Raw genomic sequence first — 21,050 nt, forward strand, 5'->3', positions numbered from 1 at the left:
CAGACTCAGCAGTACAATTTATTTGTTTGATTATTTATGATATTTTTTGTTCACCTTCCAGTCTACAATGCCTCCCAATTAAAACACTACAAAATATTCTGAAAATACATCAAAATATTCTGAGAACTTATTTACAAAATCTTAAAACCCTCCTAAGGTGGAGTTTTAACATAGTTAAATGCAACAGTTTCAAGCTTTGAAGGCCACCAAAAGTGATCCGTAATCAGTGCATATTTCAGACCACCATCCCAGCCATGGTTTCTGGGGTGATTGTGAAGGTACTCCACTACACAACTGACTCCTTAAATCCACTTCCTAACTTAGTTAAACTGGCTGTGCAGACCTACCCTGTGTAGAATTTTTACACATTGGAGCTTCTGGATGCAAGATTCAGTGTGGGAAATAGTGGAGAGAATGTACCATTTGGATTTTCTGAATCTATAAATTCTGAAATCATCCAAGCAAGAACTGGGCAAAGCAAATATGATATCGGTGGTGAGGAATTCAACAGGGATCATTTTCTAAGAAATAGTTACACACACACACACACACACACACACACACACTAAACACGAGGAAGTTCCAGTTTTTGAAAGAACATAATTTGATATATACTGAAGTTTTGTACTATTTATCTCAATAAATACATAAATGTCAACACATGAGTAGATAAACAATTTTTACTGCTTCAGCGTCTAATCTTTAGGGACATAGCCAACACTCTAAAATATTTAAGACTCAGTTAAATACCTGTGCAGAAAATTCCACATTATCTGAGTGTAGACTTAGATAATCCAGTTCAAAGCAGATATTGTGGGATTTTCTGCTTTGATATTCTGGGATATAGGGCTGTCTGGAAGGGCCCCAGTTTTTTTTTCCAATGGCCATTTTTCTTTACACATAGATGGCAAGTTTTGTGGCTGTGTGCCTTGAAGTCATTTCTGACTTATGGTGGACCCTATATGAGGTTTTCTTAACAACGTTTTAAAGAAGAAGTTTGCCTCTGAGGCTGAGAGTGTGTGACTTGCCCAAGTGGGATTCAAATCATGGTTTCCAGAGTTGTAGTCCAAAGTGCAGACCACTACACCATGCTGGCTTTCATAACATTTTTAAACTTGGAGGTGAGAAGAAATAATTGACATTTGCTGTCACAACTTACCCAAGATGCTTTGCTGCTTCTCTTCCATTTTCAAAACAATAATTTTCCTTTTCGTGCTCCTGCAGTTTACTTCTGGGAAAATGATTAGTAAAAAGTTGACATTGGTTATTCAAAAGCTAAGTAAAGATACTCTCAGCACGATTGTGTGTGCTTTATGACTAGATGGGCCCTGTCTCCCCACTTTATAATTTTTATCATGGCAATGACTGAAGTCCACTCTTGTATATGAATAGTCAGTGTTGTGGCAGTTTCTGTCTTGCTGAGAATAAGAATGCTGGTGGCAAGAATCTCTGCTGACCTGTATTTTTGGGACGCACGAAAAAGTAATGGGAGTTACTGGGGTCAAACCACTACGAATGAGGCTAGAAGTGGGTTCCTGCTGTGCTTGCATGAAGCTGATGATTTAACCTTTACATTCACAACAGATAATCTAGCCTATTAATGAGATGCATTTCATTTTAACTGCAAATTTTGTCCAATGGCCTAATTATGAGCTAATTCATACTTGAGAGGAATGAAAGAAATTTGATTTATGCAGCTATCAAATGTGATTAAATCACCAGAGGTAGAAAGGACACTTTCTGGACCTTTCTTTTTTTTTTTTTTACTTTAATTTTAAGCAGAGAATGAAATTTTCTTCTGAATTATTTTCCCCAGCCTTCACTCCCTGCATTCTTCCAATTTAAAGGGAACACTGTGTTTTTATTCATCAACTTAAAACACTGATATTTCAGCTTGTAAGACAGTTTTGAAATCTCGTATGAACTGCCTAAGACACCTAATGATCCATTCTGTTATCCCTTCAGGACAAATCTAGTTTCACTGGGTAACTGATTCAGAAAATGTGCCCCCCCCCCCCCCGCCCCCGCCTTTCCTGGCAGTCTCTTAGGCCTTTGAATCCTTTGCTGTTTAGAAACTTTATTTTCTTTGTAACAGTATGGTGGAGTAAATAGCTGCAGAAGGCCTGAGGTAAGGGAGAAATACTGTATGTTACCTGTCAGTTGGATACATTAACTGCATTTCAATAAAATACTAGATACTACCCCACTGTCAGATCCCATTTGAATTTAGTCTTTTTAGTTTACAGGACTGCTCTCTTCTATGTAAATTTGTAGAACTGGCTATATTAAAGTTTGACTTCTACATATGAATTATAGAATCAATGTACTTGTATAGAATGTCTGAAACACTATGGACTAATTCGATTTGTTGAAAACGTTTAGGACCCTCTGGAATAGTGATGTTGTATTGACATCAATAGTGAAACCCACTCTGGGTCAACATTTACCCACATATTCTAGGTTACACTGTTCTGGAGCTGTCCTAATGATGACTGGAAATATCCCTAGTGTCCTTTTGGTGTCCAGAGTGCATTCGGGCTGCTTGCTGTGCTGCGGGCCACAAGCCATTAATTGAGACCGAGGAGAAACATGAATTATCCATAGCATTCAGGAGGATACAGAGTGATCCCAGTGTTTTACAGGTGTGGACGGCTGCTTCTAATGTCCACATGTCCAACAGATCCATTTCCGGCTTGCCAGTCACAAGCAGCTCCCTCAAAGAGGGTTGCTGGTGATGTCACTTCTGCTGAGATCACAATATGGTGCCCAACCATGTGATCAGGAAATGCAACGTCACCAGCAAGCCTTTGCAAGGGAGCTGCTGACCCAGCAGTGGATCTCTAGGACACGTGGACCCTGGATCCAGCTGTCCACACCTGCAAAAAAACTAGGATCACTCTGGATCCTCCAGGATGCTACAGATAAAACCTGTTTTGCCTTGGTCTGGATGAATGCCTGGATGCAGCACTTCTGCTGTGAATCCAGTCCTATGTTAAGCAGATTCCTCATAGATGTTGAATGGTTTGTTCACTTATTTTGGCCCATAAAGATTTGGCCCCTGATATCAGCCAAGACTGAGAACAAGCACTTTAGGTTGAAGGCAAAGCCATAGAAAGTTATTATGATTTGGCTAAAAAGGGATGCAAGTACAAACAACATGCTTCAAAAGCTACATGCACAAATTCATAGAAAAACATGACATTTTATGCAGTTTTGAGAGCTATTCAGTAGGCCTGGGTAACAACGCAAAAATTTGTTTCTAAAATCGATTTGTAATTGGGGTGTTTTTTTGTTTCGATATTTAAAATAATTACAAAATTTTCCAAAAAAAAAGTTCGGTATTTACGAAATTTCGTAAATATTTACAAAACATTTTGTAAAGATGGCGCCCTTTTTTTTTCAATATTTTTAAAATATTTTTTAAATTTAATTATTAATTTAGTAGAATAGGGAGGAGAAATTATTATTGAGGGAAGGCAGGCACTCACTCTGGCGGGCCCTCTCGCTCGCCGCTCGCTCGCCGCTCGCCCTCTCGCTCGCCCTCTCGCTAGGATGGGTTCCTTCCAGGAGGGGCTCTTTTTCCCAGGCTGCCAAACTACAACTCCCAAGATGCTACAGCATTGAACCAATGAAAGAAAGAGAAGGAGATCTCCCTCTCGCCCTCTCGTTCGCCCTCTCGTTCGCCCTCTCACTCGCCCTCTCGCTCGCCGCTCGCTGCTCGCCCTCTCGCTCGCCCTCTCGCTCGCCGCTCGCCCTCTCGCTCACCCTCTCACTCGCCCTCGCCCTCTTGCTCGCCGCTCGCCCTCTCGCTCGCCGCTCGCCCTCTCGCTTGCCCTCTCGCTTGCTCAGCCGGCGCCGAGAGAGGAGAGCTCCCAGCAAGCCAGGCGGCCATCTTACGTATTTCCGAAATGGACGGAAATACAAAATTTTTTGGCGCCTGCCGTTTCAATATTTAAAAACACTTCCAGGTTTAAAAATAAGTTTTGTAATCGTTTCGTAATTCAAAAATTAACGAATTTTTTAACGAATTACGAATTAACGAAACGAATTGACCAGCCCTACTATTCAGACTTCCTGCTCCCTCTCCTGGTTGGCTAAAAAGCAGAGCTGGCTAGGATCCACACAGGGATTGACCAGGGGTTCCTCTGACATCACAGCCAGAAGGAGGAGATCCCTGTGGTGGGAAGGAGAACAATTGATGATTTGTCACCTCGAATATCCAGTCCATAGCAAGAACGCCCACATGGAGGGTGTGAAACCAAGGGAAGTGGTGACATGAGTATGCAGATGGTCTCTTGATTAACTTAAGTGTCCAGTTCTGGGAAGACAAAGATGCAAGACTCAAAAGACAAAGGCTGACAATATCAAACAATCGGGATCGGCTGCCTATTCAGAAGACTAATGTATTTTATATTTGTTTAGCCTTCACTTTTGTGGGACTGACAAGACTCTAGCTATGTCCAGACAGGAAAACATCTTAAGCTCATCTTGGTGCCAAAAAGGATAATCTGGTTCACATCTGTATACAAAGGGGTTTAAGGTTATCTGACTTGGGAGATTGCTCAAAAAATCTTATGCAAATAGGGGACACAGGGGCAGTGGATGTATCCAGGATACATTTATACAAGTGTATACATTCAGGAATTGATACAGTATACAAGCAATACAAGTTACACAATGAGTATCAGTTTTATATGTTTATTAAAAGGTTTCAATTTGATAAAATTTGGGATATAGCTGTGACTAGTTTCTTCCAGAGCCTAGCAGCTTTGACATTCAAAAATGCTTTAAAAATAAATAAAACATATTTAATCTTTGAAGTCCTCTCATTGTTCTTAAACTTTTGGAGAGGGAATACTGTGGCTAGTCAACAGAACTGCCTCAAATTATATATGTTTGGTTACTAGAAAAGCTGTTATTCATTATTTAGAATCAATTAGCAACTTGTCTGGGATGTTAAGTTCCATAAATTCAAAATTTATTTGGTTTTAACTACTTTTGTTCTGATTTGGATATTGGATTTCAGGTACACAGTCAATCAAACAAAAGGAAAGGCCCTATTGTAAATCTGTAGCTAGGTGCAAAGAGTTCTTTGGGAGCATATTGTCTAGAGATGATGTGTCAAAAGCTATTTTCCAACCACAGCCTTGTATGACAGCCCTTATGTGCCATAGCCCCCTGTATCTATGTACATTGTTCGGTGGACAGTTATATATCTCCGAATACACATTCAGTGTAAGGATGTAACATGGTGAAATTGACACCTGTCATTGTCTTATTGATTGGGTAAAGCCCTGCTGGGGTTAAGAGGTTGACAGCCACATTAATCTTTCCTGTTTCAGAACCTATTCCATCACAAATAATTTTTACATAAGAAAAGCCCTGCTAGACCAGAGCAATGCCCTCCCTAGTTTGGCATAGTGACCAATTAGACAACTATGAGAAGTCCAAAGCAGAACCAGGATATAACACCGCCCACCCACTCTGGTTCTCCAGCAGCTAGTACTGAGGGGCATACCAGTAACCGGAGTTCAGAGTTTTAAAAGGATATCCTAGACCAGTTATTTATTACCCCCAGAATCAGAGGCAATAAACCACTGATAGCTCTATGTTCCTTGAATTTTTTCAAATCCTTTTTTAAAGAAAAATGTCACATTGATGACCATCAATAGCAAATGTCATAGTTCAACTATATGCCAACACCACATCAGCTGAGGTACTCTAGTTGAGGACAACTCTGGTTGAGTTAAGTCCCCAGAGTCAAAGCAAACACAAGATTACTTTTAATATTTTTTAAATGTCATGCCAGTTAAAAAAATCCATTCTCTCATTTAATGGGTTGATTTGTGCAAAAGATTATGGTTACAAGAGCAGGAAAAATATGCTCTTTGTATCTGGGACTTCTGTTTTGGGGCTAGGTTGGGGAGAGTATCCTCTTGCTATCTGATTCTCTTTAGAGCACTTTTTTTAATACTTTAAAGTATTTGAGTTGCTTGTTTTTAATTGGTATTGCTCACCCTGAGCCTTTGGAAATAGGACAGGTTAAAAATCCAAATAAACATAATTAAATCTTAGCCACAGGAATAATTCCTGTTCTGAATCTAGGACACCCCTGTAGAATTACTCTGACATTATATACAATAAGAACTTAAAGCTCAGAAAGGCAAAAAAAGAAAAGAAAAAAGAATTAAGATGAAATCATTGCAAGATGCCAAAGACAGAGGGGGTATGTTTCTACCAAACCTTAAGCTATACTACGAAGCTGCAGCTCTAGTTTGGATGAAAGAATTGATAACTTTATAATAAAAAAACTGCAGACATTAGAAGGACATGATTTAAGATATGGATGGCATGGATACTTAATATATGAAAAAAACAAACATTTACTCTAATTTTAAGAACCACCTGCTAAGAAATACACTATACAAATCAAGACTCTACTTAAAAATACATTTGTGGGCTGTTAGATGAGGTGGAAGAGGAAAGTAGGTACTATAGGTAGGCATGTGAATTCAGTCCTCTCACAGCCTCCTCCAGCTGCACAATGGGACAGACTTTCACCAAGACAAGCAGTTAATTCCAACCCCCAAAACACTGCAGAGTCCTGGTCACAGCAGAGATTTTATGGCCTTGTATAGTAGCTCATCAGCTTGAATAAACACTCATGACCACTGTCGTTCATTCACAACTCCTTGGAGGTTTATTCATTCAGTTGCTACTTATAACTATTTACAGGTCTTCTCTTAGTATACAAAGACACTCATGACCTCACACTACAAGGATGGTGATGGATTACAAAATGCAGAGAATCATGGTGAAGGCTCTAAAAATGGCAGATAGCAAGTACATGCCAGAAAAGGAAATGCAGATACAAGCCACTCCCATTCTTTCCTCCAAAGGACAGAAAATGACTCAGTTGTCCCTCTATAATCACATCTCTACTCTTAACCCTTTAGAGGACTGTGCTGTGAACACATGACATGAACTGTATTTTTTTCACACACGAGGTGTATGCAATGTATTCCTATCTATTACAGCTTTTTGTACCTGACATGGACATCTATCAAAGAAGCCTTCTATTAGACAGAGATGGGAGGAGACCAATACCCCAACTATAAACAGGCAGTAATTGGGCAACAAAATGAAGATCATTTCAAAAAACTAAGCCAACTACAAGAGAGCATTCAATTTTCATAGTTACAATATAGACAACTACAATAAAGACACCAAATGGATAAGAAGATAAGCATTGATTGGAAAGTTAATGAAATAGATACTATTTTCTTCCCGTCCTAGGAAAAATAAATTGCAAAAACCTATAAAATATTAAAATTAGACACAGAATTACATTTAATCAAAGATTGTCTGACTCAATGGTCTAAGAATCTGGGCCATAATTTTCACATAGACCAGTGGTTCTTAACCTGTGGGCCACAGACCACCAGTGGGTCTGCGAGCCTCCTTCCTGTTTTTTTAAATTTTATTTCCAATAAAATTCCAATAAAATAAAAATTCACATAGCCTGCCACTCCTTCCCTCTTGCTGATCATGGCATATGCTCTGTATCAGAAATTAGAGCTGATGTGGTTTATCCAATGCAATTTTCTGAATCAGCACCCCAAACTGAATCTAAAGTTGACTAAAACTGATTTGTAATCCTTTGGGTATTAATGTTGGAGAGTAGTCCCTGCCCAAAGTGGTCCCTGCCCAAGTGATCCCTGGTCAAAGTGGTCCCTGGTAAAAAAAAAAAAGGTTGGGAACCACTGACCTAGACAAATGGGAACAGATGTGGAAAACAAAGATTAAATTCACAAGATGCTATGGAGTAAGAGATATTTTCTATAAGATGATGTATAGATAATACAAGATCCCGGAAAGATTTGCAAAGATGGAATAAAAAATTTAAAAATGTTTGTTGGAAATGTCATCAAAATGAAGGAACATTTTACCATATGTGGTGGACATATCCCAAAGCAAAAAAATCTGGATTATAATACATAAGAACATTGAAAACATCTTAAGAATTAAAGTACCACTAAAGCCAGAAGCCTTTCTGTAAGGACTTACAAATTCAACACTATCAAAAACATTCCTGATGCTCTTTTTACACATGGTAACTGCAGCAAGGATTGTTTTTGCTCACTATTGAAAACAAGAAGAAATTCCCACCCAAGATCTATGGATTACAAAAATGCTGGACAGGGCAGAGAGATGGACAAGCTGGTGAGGCTTATACAATCGCCCGATACTTCCAAATTTGAAGAAGAATAGCAGCCCTTTATTGACAGAAAGACAAAAGAAAATGAAAATATTGGTGATTTTATAACAGTAAGGGAGAGCTAGGAATAACAAGAAAAAAATAGAGAAGTTAGTGGCAAGAATAACAGGATCCCCAATTATATGCAAGGGATTCTGGAAAATTAACTTACCAGAGACAAGTTTTATGACAAAAAAGAATAGTTTTTTTTTTAATATGAAGGAGACAGCAGAGGTAGGGTAGGAAGCGTTAGTAAAGGTTTTCTTCTATGTTATACATATTTCCCAACTTTTCTATTTCCTTTGTTTCAAAACTATACACCCACTTTTCTATCTTTTTTTAAGATTAGAAAATAAATGTGTGGGTTTTTTTCTTTTTAAAATCATAGAAACCTTTTTGTATTAGATTTACAGTAGAAGAAGATGAAGATGCAAGATGTTAAAAATGCCCTTTCTACATCCACTCTTGTAGCCTTCCCCATTCCTCATATTTTGCAACATAAATTATATGGAGGGGGAAAAGAACTTTAAAGTTCAATTGTAAAAAGGTTGATTTGGAACATGTTAGAGGCAGTAGCCATAGTATGACTATGCTTAGTGATTAATAGTTTGCATGCCTTGTAAGAGTTTATGCCAATTTGTGAGAAAGGTGAGATATAAAATATAAATTCAATCAATCAATCCATTGTCGAAGGCTTTCACACCCAGAATCACTGTGGTGTTGGTGGTTTCTGGGCTGTATGGCTGTGTTCTAGCAGCATTTTCTCTTAACGTTTCACCTGCATCTGTGGCTGGCATCTCCAGAGGATCTCTGCAGTAAGAAAGGACAAAGTAACAATTAGTATAGTTGTCTGCCCAAGTTTTAAATCCTTCTCTCCAGCCCAACACATTTAACAGGGATGCAGGAAGGGAGTTCTTAGTGGCTGCTCCAAAGCTATTACCGGGAAGATTAGGGGCTCATCTACACTGACCACGTTGGTGTTTGGAACAGGTATGGCAGAAACATCTTTTGCTGTGTGGATGACTACACTGCCATTTCTGGAAGGTAATTACATTAATTATGGGAGGTGGCTTTAAACTGATTCCAGAATCTAGAGTATCCAAGACTTGAAATCACCAGAGAAAGTAAATGCAGAGTGGACAGAGAGGTAAGAAACCAAGACAGTATTTTGTTATGGCTGGGCTAGGAGCTTTATCCATACCTGGTCTTTTGATAAGATGCTTCCTCCACATCTGAGATAGATGGCATGAGTGGTTCAGCCCCTGTGTGCTATGTTTGCATCATCATGTCTGAATATATCAATCATTTGCATATCTGGTTGTCTTCCTTGCCTTCTAAAATTATATCACAGGATGAAGAAATACTGGCAGAATGGATAGTCCTGTTAGCCAAAATAAAAATGTCGAAGTCTATGATTTTGCCATGCACCCAATTCAACTGCTTTAAGCTTTGGTCATTATCTTGCTCAGTGAAAAGTTCTAGGTAATTCAAAAGGATGTTATTTTAAAAAAACAACAATTGGATTAGCCTAATAAAGATATTATCCAGGATTGATTATTTGGCTTTTCTATGCTGTCTCCTCATATTTATGCAGTGCAGATCACTACAGAATGTCTGTTGAGTCTTCCCTCTTAAAGTATCCCCAGACTGGTTCATTTCACCCGTATAAATACAGAGAAAGTAGGTACTTTGGTTCTCTCCTTATCTACCTCATTATTTAAATAGTTTTATACAAGGCTCTGGATTCACTATCAGTGAGAGGCATACTGGGACAACCTAGCAGAGTCTAGTGCTTGCAAACCCACTCCAGTTGTTCTTGTCATTTGATTGCTTAGCTTGCCTGTCCATACCATCATTGGAATAAACAATTTTCTTCTCATAAGCTAAACTGTGCTAGAATAAGAGGGAATAGAACAACTTTTTCTCCCCAAACAAATCATCACTCAAATGTGGCTCATTCTTCTGCCAGTAAATCTTTTCTGCCTTAGAAGGCAATGTTCTGCTCCCCATTCCACATTATGCACCATACAAATAGGATGTACCACCATCATACAAGATTTGACATGAAGTTCAGGATATACATGACCAAGGAGTTTGTCACATAAGACAGGAAAATCTGAATTACAGATGGCCATGTGAATCCTGCTACAGGTTTGTCTTGCCTCCACCCCATCCCATCGATAAAGCCACCAATAGCTCCCCATCCCATGACATTATCACTACCAGCTGTGGTGCAATGGATCCCCTTTGCTTCATCATGCCAGCAGTAACATGATGAAGTAGGTTGGATTTTCCTCCTCTCACATCAAGATTATTGTTTTGTATTATCTATCTATCTATCTATCTTTGGCAATTTTTAAAATGCTAGAGTTGTACCACTGCACTCATCTTCATTATCTGCAGGGTACATGCAGACAGATGGTGTTACAATGGTGTGCCATAGTCTGATCATGGGAGCACACATTGGTGAACCAGCTCAATTGTGCTACTGAAGAGGGATGTGATACCAAAGGTGCTCAACCTGGTATCCATCAATTATCTACACTAATACAAGTCCAGACGAACATCTGAGTGTAGTCAAAATGGTAAAAATGATCAATGAGGAAGAACACACAAGCTAAAAGGTTACAGCAATTTGTTTTTACCTGAGCCTCCTGGGATGTTTGACCCTGTCCTCTTTTCTCCACCTGCTTAATTAACTGTGTGCATACTATTTTTAACCTTTACCTTTAAACTTTTGAACTATGGTGTTGAAGAAAAATTCTGAGAGTGCCTTGGACTAGTCCATGAGATTAAACTAGTCCATGCTCCAGGAAATAATGTCCAGCTACTCACTGGAGAGGATATTAGAGGCAAACATGGAGTACTTTGGCCACATCATGAGAAGACTGGAAAGCTTAGAGAGGACAATGATGCTGGGGGGAAAGGAAGGAAAAAGGAAGAGGGACTGACCAAGGGCAAGATGGATGATAGATGGATGAATGAATGGTATCCTTGAAGTGACTGGTTTGACCTTGAAGGAGTTGGAGGTGGCGATGGTCGACAGGGAGTTCTGGCGTGGGCTGTTCCATGAGGTCACAAAAAACAACAAAACCTTTAAAGTATTTTAAAACTATTTAGAAACTAAGTTTGCAGCAACTGAAGTAACCTGAGAACAATAGAAAAAAGTGTGAAAAAAGAGATAAACTACTAGTAATTTTTAAAGCAGCTGAAAAAGTGAGTCAATAGACAATTAAAAATATTGTTCCTTTCAAACTGGATAGTTAGAGGGTATGCATGCGGCAGCACACAGTCTGAGAACCTAGGCAATGAGCAATTTCACTCAGATGACATTTAATATCCCTCCTTGTTCTGTTCAACAGGAAACCTGAAAGATGGAGAATGAGGTATATGAAATGAATTATAATGCTTTTGTCTTCCCGTGCCCGAGCCACACAAGTTATATTTTGAGGAATGTTGGTAACATTGGATCTCTACATTCTGTGTAGCTTTTATGTTGGTAATATATGTTTTTCCTTTCAATACATTGGTTGGCTATAAACTTTCAAAGTCCTTGTGGTGTATAAGCTGTCTGTGTAAAGATGATTAGTATATGAAATCTTCTGATACATTGTCACACTTGCAGCCTCAGCAATGGATCGTGGCTATGTACAATGTCAGGGCTAATCTAGAGGGGGGGGGGGGGAAGCAAATGTAAGCCCAGCATGTTCCCTGTCATATGTTCTAACCAAACCCTTCAACTACCTCCTAACATATTTATGATAACCTTAAAACTGTTTTTCTTCTGTCAAAAAATATAAGCCTGCCAAGCTCAAAATAGCACATAACTGTGTTTTTCAACCACAAAGGACTGTGTGGTAAATGGTAGTGTGTGTGTCTGTGTATGAGTGAGAGAGAGAGAGAGGGGGGGGGGGCAACGTAAGGGGAAAGGCCAAATAAATGTTAAGTAGGTAACAACATGTAAAGGAGATCCCTTCCAAATCAGATATAGTGTATATACTCAAGTATAAACCAAGGCCCCTAATTTTTGCCTCAAAAAAGCTGGGAAAACATTGACTCAAGGATAAGCTGGATAAATAATGTAAATGTAATAATAAAACATAATAAAACATAAAACAAAAAACAAAAACTACAGAAACACAGATTTTGGATAAGAATAACCCTTTCCTTGGTCTAAGCAAAGATCAGTAAAAATATGACTTCTCCTAGGGAGCTGCTGCAGGGCTGATGTAGCCCCTAACCTATGATACTTGCCCACTTAAAACAGTTTAAGTTTTTTCTGCAACCCCTTTGGTTTTTCCCTTACTGCTACTGCTTGGAATTCAAAAATCTTCTGTGATCAGGCTATTGCTAAGACTACAGAACAAACAAAAGGATTTAAAAATGTGTAGAGATTTATTAATATATATAACACCAACAGGTTAATATAATACAAGTATACAATACGACTATACAATTTCCTTCTGCCTGCATAATTAAAAAAGATGATTTAGTGATCTGCTTTGAAAGAGCGGGGGTCTTTTTGGTACTGGAGATTTCCCATCAGAGTTCAGGGCCAAATTTAGCCTGTCATATCATTTTATGTGGTCCTCCAGATGCTGGACTACAGCTCTTTTATTCTTCATCAATAGACACCAGGACTAGAGCTGATGGGAGTTGTGATACTGTAACATCTGGAAGGCTGTAGTTTGTCTGTTTAGTTAGGGGAGTTGGGTGATGCTATCACCTATATTCTACATTTTTCTCCAAAGTGAGAGTCAGGCATCTCAGAAAAAGTAATACAAATGCAAATACAAATGCATAAAAATAACATACAGGCAAAAATTTTGCTGGTAAATGATTTACCAATCTATAGAATTAAAACAAATTCTTCAAAATGGCAAAGAGTAAAGAACAGTAGTATAGGACACTGTTAAACGCCCTTGCAGTCAGTCCCTAAAAGCCTGATGGCATAAAAATATTTCTCCTTCAGATGGAAGAATAGCAATGAAAGAGACTTTGCAACCTTTCAAAGAAGGGAAGTGCAAAACCTGGGATTATAGGGCTCCATGCAATTTGTCAGACAATAAACGGCTGTTAAATAGTAGTCAATTTTGTTCATAGATACAGCAATGGACAATATTATTTAAAAGACAATGTGAAACATAGGGCATCCTTTTTTGCATATTGATAACAAGCTACTTTTCACTCTGGGCACAGTTCAGTCCATGTTAAGTGCTAAACTCTTCTTAAGAATAAAGGGTCTTCTTCAGATTGATCTCTGTGAATAGTTACTTAATGGCATCCCACTGAATTCAATGGGATTTATTTCCAAGTAAGTGCATGTTAGATGCTTGTAAAAAAAAGTGTTTAATTTTAATCACACAATACTATGTGCTCAAGCATGGCTTTATGACCTTCCCATTTTGAAGTCCAATTTAGAATTCTCTGATCATCCCAGTCATAGATAGGTCGAGAGCTGAAGTAATTAAAACATAATACTGAGGGGCAGTATTAAGAGAAGAGGTTGTGAATGGCAAATGAAATGCAGTGATGATAAATTAATGGGATGCAAATTTGGAAACTAGCACTAGTTAGGCCTATACAGTGTTTGGATGAAGAATTAAAACTGGTTCCATGCCTGCTTGTTAAGATGATGAAATCAAGCTGATCCATTTTATTAATGACATGTAATATTTGGCATGAATGGGATGAATTAACTTGCAGTCTGTTTAAACAAGACTAAAGCTATTCTGAACATATCTGAAAAATGTGACGAGAGAAACTAACATCAATATCTGTCCATGAAAGTTGTGACATCTCTCCCCACTATGCTTGCTTAAAGTACATATGTTTGCCTAAGTATGCCACTCTCTCACCACCAACAAGTAGCGCGCTCAAAGAGGGTTATTAGTGATGTCCTATTTCTCGTAACGTTGCTCAGCAGCCAACATAGGCTTACCAGAAATGTGATGTTGCCAGCAAGAGAGCTGATTCCGGCTGGTGAGGCAGTGGTGGGTCTATTAGTGGTCTGCCAGATTCAGCCCATTTTAGCTGTCCATTCCTCCAACATTGTGAGATTATTCCAGCACTTCCAGGAAGATTTGGAATAAATTGCCTGTTCCACTATTACAGAATAATGGCTGTTTGCATCAATTATTTTTTATTTTTATCCTGCTTTTCTCCCCATCATGACTAAGGGGGCTAACAATGACATGAAATAATACAGTAGAATTTAAAATGAAGGCAAATAAATATACTTATGAATATAATAATGTAAAATCACTAAATGAGGTTATGAGGATACAGCTATTTGTTTGCACACCCGCTGAGCCTGAACAACCTCAAACCTCACTAAACCTGCCACTGAGTAGAAGCCTCCTTCACTCAAGCATCACAAACAGAAACCCACTTTAAAGAATGAGTCAAACTCAGAGCATCACAACTGTATTTTCAATAATTGATGAACTGAATATTATCTGTCATTTGCTTTGTCAACTCATATGGGAAGCATTAATTTGTGGGTGGGGTGCTAAAGCACCAATATCTTTTTTACTGTTTTTTCAGTTGAACTTCTGCAAGACAAGTCAAAAGAATATTAAACACTTTTTGCATATATTTCCAAAGGCAACACTTGATTCTGGCACTATGTAGGGCAGGCCCTTGAGGCAGCACCACTTAAACAATATTACCTGAAGCAGTGAATGTCTTTAGTAGCCCAGAGTAACATTGCTCTTATATCCTCTGGCTATACCTATTAAATAGGTGCCTTGTTTTTTTTTACTCACTTGCTCTGTGATTCATTTGAAATACCTTCGTCAGCTGGTTTATTAGTAAACATGTTGCTAATCCTGAAGAATTTAAGTGCTTCCTGTTTAAGTGAGTGGTAAGTGCTCTGGTTAGACTTTTGGCACTTTCCTCACCCCTGCGATTTCCCCAAATGCGGGAAACTCGACTGCATAATTTAATATAAACCCAGCACAGGTGACCTCAATAAGGAATCCCATTTGTCCTGTAAATGAACACAATAGACCAAATTTTAGAATGTTTTTTATGTTATGTGGGATCTCTTTGGATCATCCTGCGAAACCCTATGCCTTTGGCATTCCTTGTCACTTGTTTATTGGAATAAGTCATCATTGATGACCTGTAAGTTCTCCCAGCTCTATGTGTATTTAATTGGAAGATAAGTTCTATTAAATTCAATGCAGTTTTATTTCAGGCACATGTGTAAAATAATGCAACCAAGCAGCATAATCCAATGCATTTTTTTTAAATAACTCTCCTGGTATTCCTTAGAGTAGAGAAAGCTGGAAGTGAATATAGAATTGCATTGGGAAGTCAACTTTACTGAGCACAGCAGTCAGAAGATTGTAATGTTAAGGCAGTTGTCCTACATATAATAGTACTAGTAATAGTAATAGTAATAGTAATAGCAATAGTAATAGTAATAGTAACAACAACAACAACAACAACAACGACGAATAGAACACTGAAGAAGGAGACAAAAGGCCTGATACTTGCAGCCCAGGAGCAAGCCATCAAAACAAATGCAATTAAGGCCAGGACTGAAAAATCAGCTGATGACCCAAAATGCAGACACTGCAAGGAGGCTGATGAAACCGATGATGATGATGATGATGATGATGATGATAAGTGAAAAATGTGGTCAGCAAAGAATACATCCAAAGAGTCAGAAAGGTTTTGAAGACAAATTAAATGGCGGTAATACGATCAAGGCTATAAACACCTGGGCCATCCCCGTCATCACATACACTGCTGGAATTGTGAACTGGACACAGGCAGAGCTGGATGATCTGGACAGAAAAACAAGAAAACTGATGACAATCCACTACTCATTACACCTGTGTAGTGATGTCGACAGACTTTACCTGCCCAGAAAATCAGGAGGCAGAGGGCTTCTGCAAGTGAAACAAATGGTAGAAGAAGAGAAACATGCACTGGCAGATAATGTGAAGGGGTGTCAAGAACCAATAATGAGGGAAGTCAATAGTAATAAACAAAGTGCAAAAGACAAAGACTGAATACCGTAAAAACAAAATCCAGAGCAGAAGAGAAAACTGGCAAAAGAAGGCTCTCCATGGAAAGTTCTTGGCAAAAATTGAGAGCCAAATAGACAAAGAAAAAATATGGATGTGGCTCACAAATGGAACTTTGAAAAAGAAGACGGATGGCCTGATTCTGGCAGCCCAAGAACAAGCCATTAGAACAAATACCATCAAAGCCAGAATTGAAAAGTCGACAACATCTCCCAAATGTAGACTCTGCAAGGAAGTAGATGAAACAATAGATCACATCCTCAGCTGCTGCAAGAAAATCGCACAGACTACAAGCAGAGGCATAATACCATTGTTCAAATGATTCATTGGAACCTGTGCCACAAATATCATCTGCGACAAAGAACTGGTGTGATCACAAGCCTGAAAAAGTTACAAAAAATGAACATGTCAAACTCCTCTGGGACTTCCAAATTCAGACAGACAGAGTTTTGGAGCACAATACTCCTGACCTCACGATCATGTTAAAAAACAAAGTATAGATTGTCAATGTTGCAATCCCAGGTGACAGCAGGATTGAAGAGCAACAACAGGAAAAGCTGACACGATATGGGGATTTAAAGATCGAACTGCTAAGACTCTGGCACAAGCCAGTCAAGGTGGTCTCAGTGGTGATCGGCACACTGGGTGCAGTGCCTAAAGACCTTGGCCTGCACTTAAACACAATCGGCGCTGACAAAATTACCATCTGCCAGCGGCAAAAGGCCACCTTACTGGGATCTGCACGCATTATTCACCGATACATCACACAGTCCTAGACACTTGGGAAGTGTCTGATGTGTGATCCAATACAACAGCCAGTCTGTTCCTGTTGTCAGAATATCAGGCATTATGTTCTAGCAATCATTCATGTCCTGTCCAATAATTAAGTAATAAGGAGAGCTTATTTTTGAATCAAAGACCACAAGGGCCATCTAGTCCAACCTCCTCCCCCCGCCCCCAAATATGAGGAATGCACCTTATGTCTATCAGTTGCTGAAGTGGAATAACAGTGTATACACACATGCATCTACACACACACTGCTCCTTCACCCAGTTTGGCCATTAAAGATATTTCTTGTCCTTCTTTCTACAGTAAACACAATGTTTTTCTTATAACTGCATTTTTTAAAATTGTGAAAATTTTGTATTTGGGAATGGCATTGGAAATTTATATTGAGAAGTTGGGTTTGTTCATACCTAACAACAAAGAATACAGACTGTAGGCTGTAACATAATTTACATTTTAGATGGTAAGCAAATGCTCTTCTCATGGTTACTGTGTGCAAACACAACATTTTTGAAGAGTAATGTTATGAAAAGGGTTATAAAACTGAATTACTGTCTGACACTATCAGATGCTCTGGAGGTGGACAGCTTGAAAGATGTATTTGTCAATCATAAGCACAATACCAAAAAGGGGGAATTTTGTGTGTATGTGCATTGCAATTCCAAACTGTACCCCATAGTAGGCAATCCTCATTTCAAAAGTGCATAAATAGTGGCTATTGTTTCCTTACTGGGCTCTACAGCACACACAAAAAAGTGTAACTGGTGTCAAATAAGTTTTGAATATTGTCTGGTTCTGCCTTAGTTGGTAGCATCACCTTAATCTACATCTTTTATGATAATGGTTTAATATGAATATTGGTTGGAAACAGTGGAGTGTTCTTGTCAAGTTTGACCAGATAGTATGTGGATTTATTTGTTCCTGTCAAGTCAAAGATTATATTTCTGTACAGGTGCTGCAAGTAAAGCTGTCGCTGGTGCTGGAGGGATAGCACTGGTATACTAGAAGATGTCACAAGCCTACAACCAAACAAGAATAGTGTAGGGCTAGTAGCAATGCTAGGTTTTTTTCTAACATGAAAGGATATTTTTAGAGAACGGGCAAGAACTCTGTGCTTGATGTCTTGTCGATGGTTTTCATGGTTGGAATCACTGGGTTGCTGTGAGTTTTCTGGGCTGTATGGCCATGTTCCAGAGGTTTTCTCTCCTGACATTTCACCCACATCTATAGCAGACATCCTCAGAAGTTGTGAAGTCTGTTGAAAACTAGGTGGGACATATATATCTGCGGAATGTACAGGGAGGGAGAATGAACTGTAGTCTGCTTGAGGCAAGTGTGAACATGGCCATACAGCCCAGAAAACGCACAGCAGCCCTCTGTGCTTGATGTTGAATTGCAATGTCTAGGATTCACCACTGTGTTGACCAAGGATGATAGAGGTTGTTGCTCAGAAATGCTGGGTGCGGGATGGTGGCACACAATATGTACCCTAAGCAAGAACTTCTATATTTGGTTAAAATGCAATGTCAAACCAGCTTGAAAGTATCCATCAGTCTGTCCCTCTTTCAGTTGCCTATGGACTTATAGTGACCCTATGGATATCATAGGATTTTCTTAGGCAAGAAACACTCAGAGGCAGTGCCTCTGATATATAGCTTAAATAATAATATAATAAAATGTATTTATACCCCACTACCATCTCCCCAAGGGGACTCGGGCTGGCTAACATGAGGCCAAGTAACACAGATATCTATAAATGAATTGTAAATATGTAATTGTCCTATTATAACGAACTTAAGTACAGATACCAGTTTAAGTAACATTCATAGTAAAAACACAGTGGGCAAGCCAAATGCAAAGGGTAAAATTTATAAAACCCTGGGTGAGATGGATAAATGAAGGAATTTGTCTGAGGGGAGATTCAGAAGCAGGCATGTAGCCGGGGGGGGGGGGGGGGGAGGCTCGGGGGGCTTCACCCCCCCCCCCCCCCCGAAATTCTCATGATGGTTCGCAAAAAGGCCTTACTGGTGCATTATTTAAACTGTTATGTTTATTCATATCATGATCTGATCACCATACTCAATATATCCCATATGCATGGGGGTATTGGGGTAATGATACAAAAGGTTTGCTAGGCTAGACCCTCTTTCACTCAGACTCAGCCCCCCCCCGAAACTCAGCCCCCCCCGAGACCCCCCCCCCCGAAAATTAGGAGCTTGCCTAATCCCTCTGGGTAGTGAGTTCCAAAGCCGAGGGGCTACCATGGAGAAGGCCCTCTATCTTGTTCCCAAAAGCTGCACTTGTGATGGAGGTGGGAGTGAGACGAGGGCCTCCCTGTAGGCTCAAAGAGCTCATGCAGGTTCGTAGAAGGAAATGTGGTCACCAAATTAGGCAGGTCCCAAACCATTCAGGGCTTTGTAGGTGAAAACCTGCACCTTGAATTGGGACCGGAAAATGAATGGCAGCCAATGGAGCTCCTTAAAAAGGGGGCAGACCACTCCCTGTACTTTGCTCCAGTTAACAGTCTGGCTGCTGATTGTTAGACCACACTCCCCCTGTCCAGTTCCCTGAAGATCATCCACCAAGGCAACCAAAGCCATCTCAGTACCATGGCCAGGTCTAAAGAGTGACCGATCTAGAAAGTAATCTAGGAATCCCTGGAACTGAGAGGCAACCAGCCGCTCTAGCACCTTGCCCAGGAAAGGGAGGTTAGAGATTGGTCTGTAGTTTTTCAGCACAGTGGGGTGGGATGGGTGTGTGTGTGTGTGTGTGTGTGTTATAGATTACAACATTAATTGGCAGTCTTCTATCTAAGTACTAACCAGACCCTAACCTGCTTAGCTTCTGAGATCAAAAATGATTTGGTTTGTGTGTGTGTGTCAGGAGCGACTTGAGCAACTGCAAGTTGCTTCTGGTGTGAGAGAACTGGCCGTCTGCAAGGACATTGCCCAGGGGACGCCCAGATGTTTGGATGTTTTACCATCCATGTGGGGGGCTTCTCTCATACCCCTGCATGAAGAGCTGGAGCGGACACTCTCCTCTGAGGTCTTCAGTCCTGCCAGCACAAGGGTTTAACCCATTGCGCCACCGGGGTTTCTTAGAAAGGATCTGCTATCTTGGGAATACTTAGGCCCTGCCTGCGCCAGTCTCGAGGCTTCCTGAATCCAGGTCCTGCACAGTTGTATGGAGATGTCAATTTGGCACCGGCTTTCAAAACTCAATTTAATTACACTGGGAAGCGTTCCTAAAATGTGAGGACTCCAAGGACCTGCCTACTAGGTCTGCATTCCCATTGATCTCTCTTTCTCTGAAAGGCTGTGCTGAGCTCCTCGCAGCCTTCTTTGCTTAGAATAGTAACCTGGAGGAGGTGGCAGCTGAGGAATCAACTCGGGTCTGCAGGTGCTCCTTCCGATGGGTCTTCCTGGGGCTTGCAATCCGCTTCGGGAAGCGGCGGAAACAGCCGGGAGACCGCGCCACGCAGCCTGAAGGGACACCGAAGGGACCAGCGGGAGCATGCGTGCGGTCTGGTGGCAAGCGGGCGCCCGAGAAGGGAGGGAGGCAGGCAGGCAGGCAGGCAGGCAGGGATGGAGGGAGGACTGAATCTGGGTCGCTGGCAGCATCAGAGAGGAAAGCAAATGGGACCAGGCGATGGGTTGCCCCACACCGCTTCCCATTACAACCTATGCTGTGTTGCGGGGGAAGAGAAGAAGAAGACAGCAATTCACGAGCGGTGCTGTGCGCGTGATGCTCAGCGGGGTGCGCGCCTCCCGGGCCCAGCGAGCAGGTCCAAGAGGCGCGCGAGGCCAGCCGGCTGTCTGAGGGGAGGAGGAAGAGGAGGAGGAGTATCGCGCATGCGCGGCAGATCCCCGCCGAGGATGGAGAGCGTTCCGAATTGGCGGGTGGGGCGGGGGGAAGAGAGAGAGCGAGAGCGAGAGAGAGGGATGCAGCCGGGAAAAGGAGGAGGAGG

General features: G+C 40.5%; 1 protein-coding gene and 1 long non-coding RNA gene across 2 annotated transcripts in view; one reads left to right on the forward strand and one right to left on the reverse strand.

Moving 5' to 3' along the window:
* Positions 1 to 21,050, forward strand: part of CACNA2D2 (calcium voltage-gated channel auxiliary subunit alpha2delta 2) — an 809,616-nt gene that overhangs the window by 78,340 nt on the left and 710,226 nt on the right. The window lies entirely within an intron of this gene.
* LOC132769141 (uncharacterized) lies at positions 6,698 to 21,040 on the reverse strand. The gene is made up of 3 exons (XR_009630800.2): positions 20,442 to 21,040; positions 9,459 to 9,638; positions 6,698 to 9,067 (listed from the first exon to the last, which is right to left on the reverse strand). It is a non-coding gene; the product is annotated as an uncharacterized lncRNA (long non-coding RNA).

Source organism: Anolis sagrei, chromosome 2 (genome assembly GCF_037176765.1).
Source record: "Anolis sagrei isolate rAnoSag1 chromosome 2, rAnoSag1.mat, whole genome shotgun sequence".
Lineage (NCBI taxonomy): Eukaryota > Metazoa > Chordata > Lepidosauria > Squamata > Dactyloidae > Anolis > Anolis sagrei.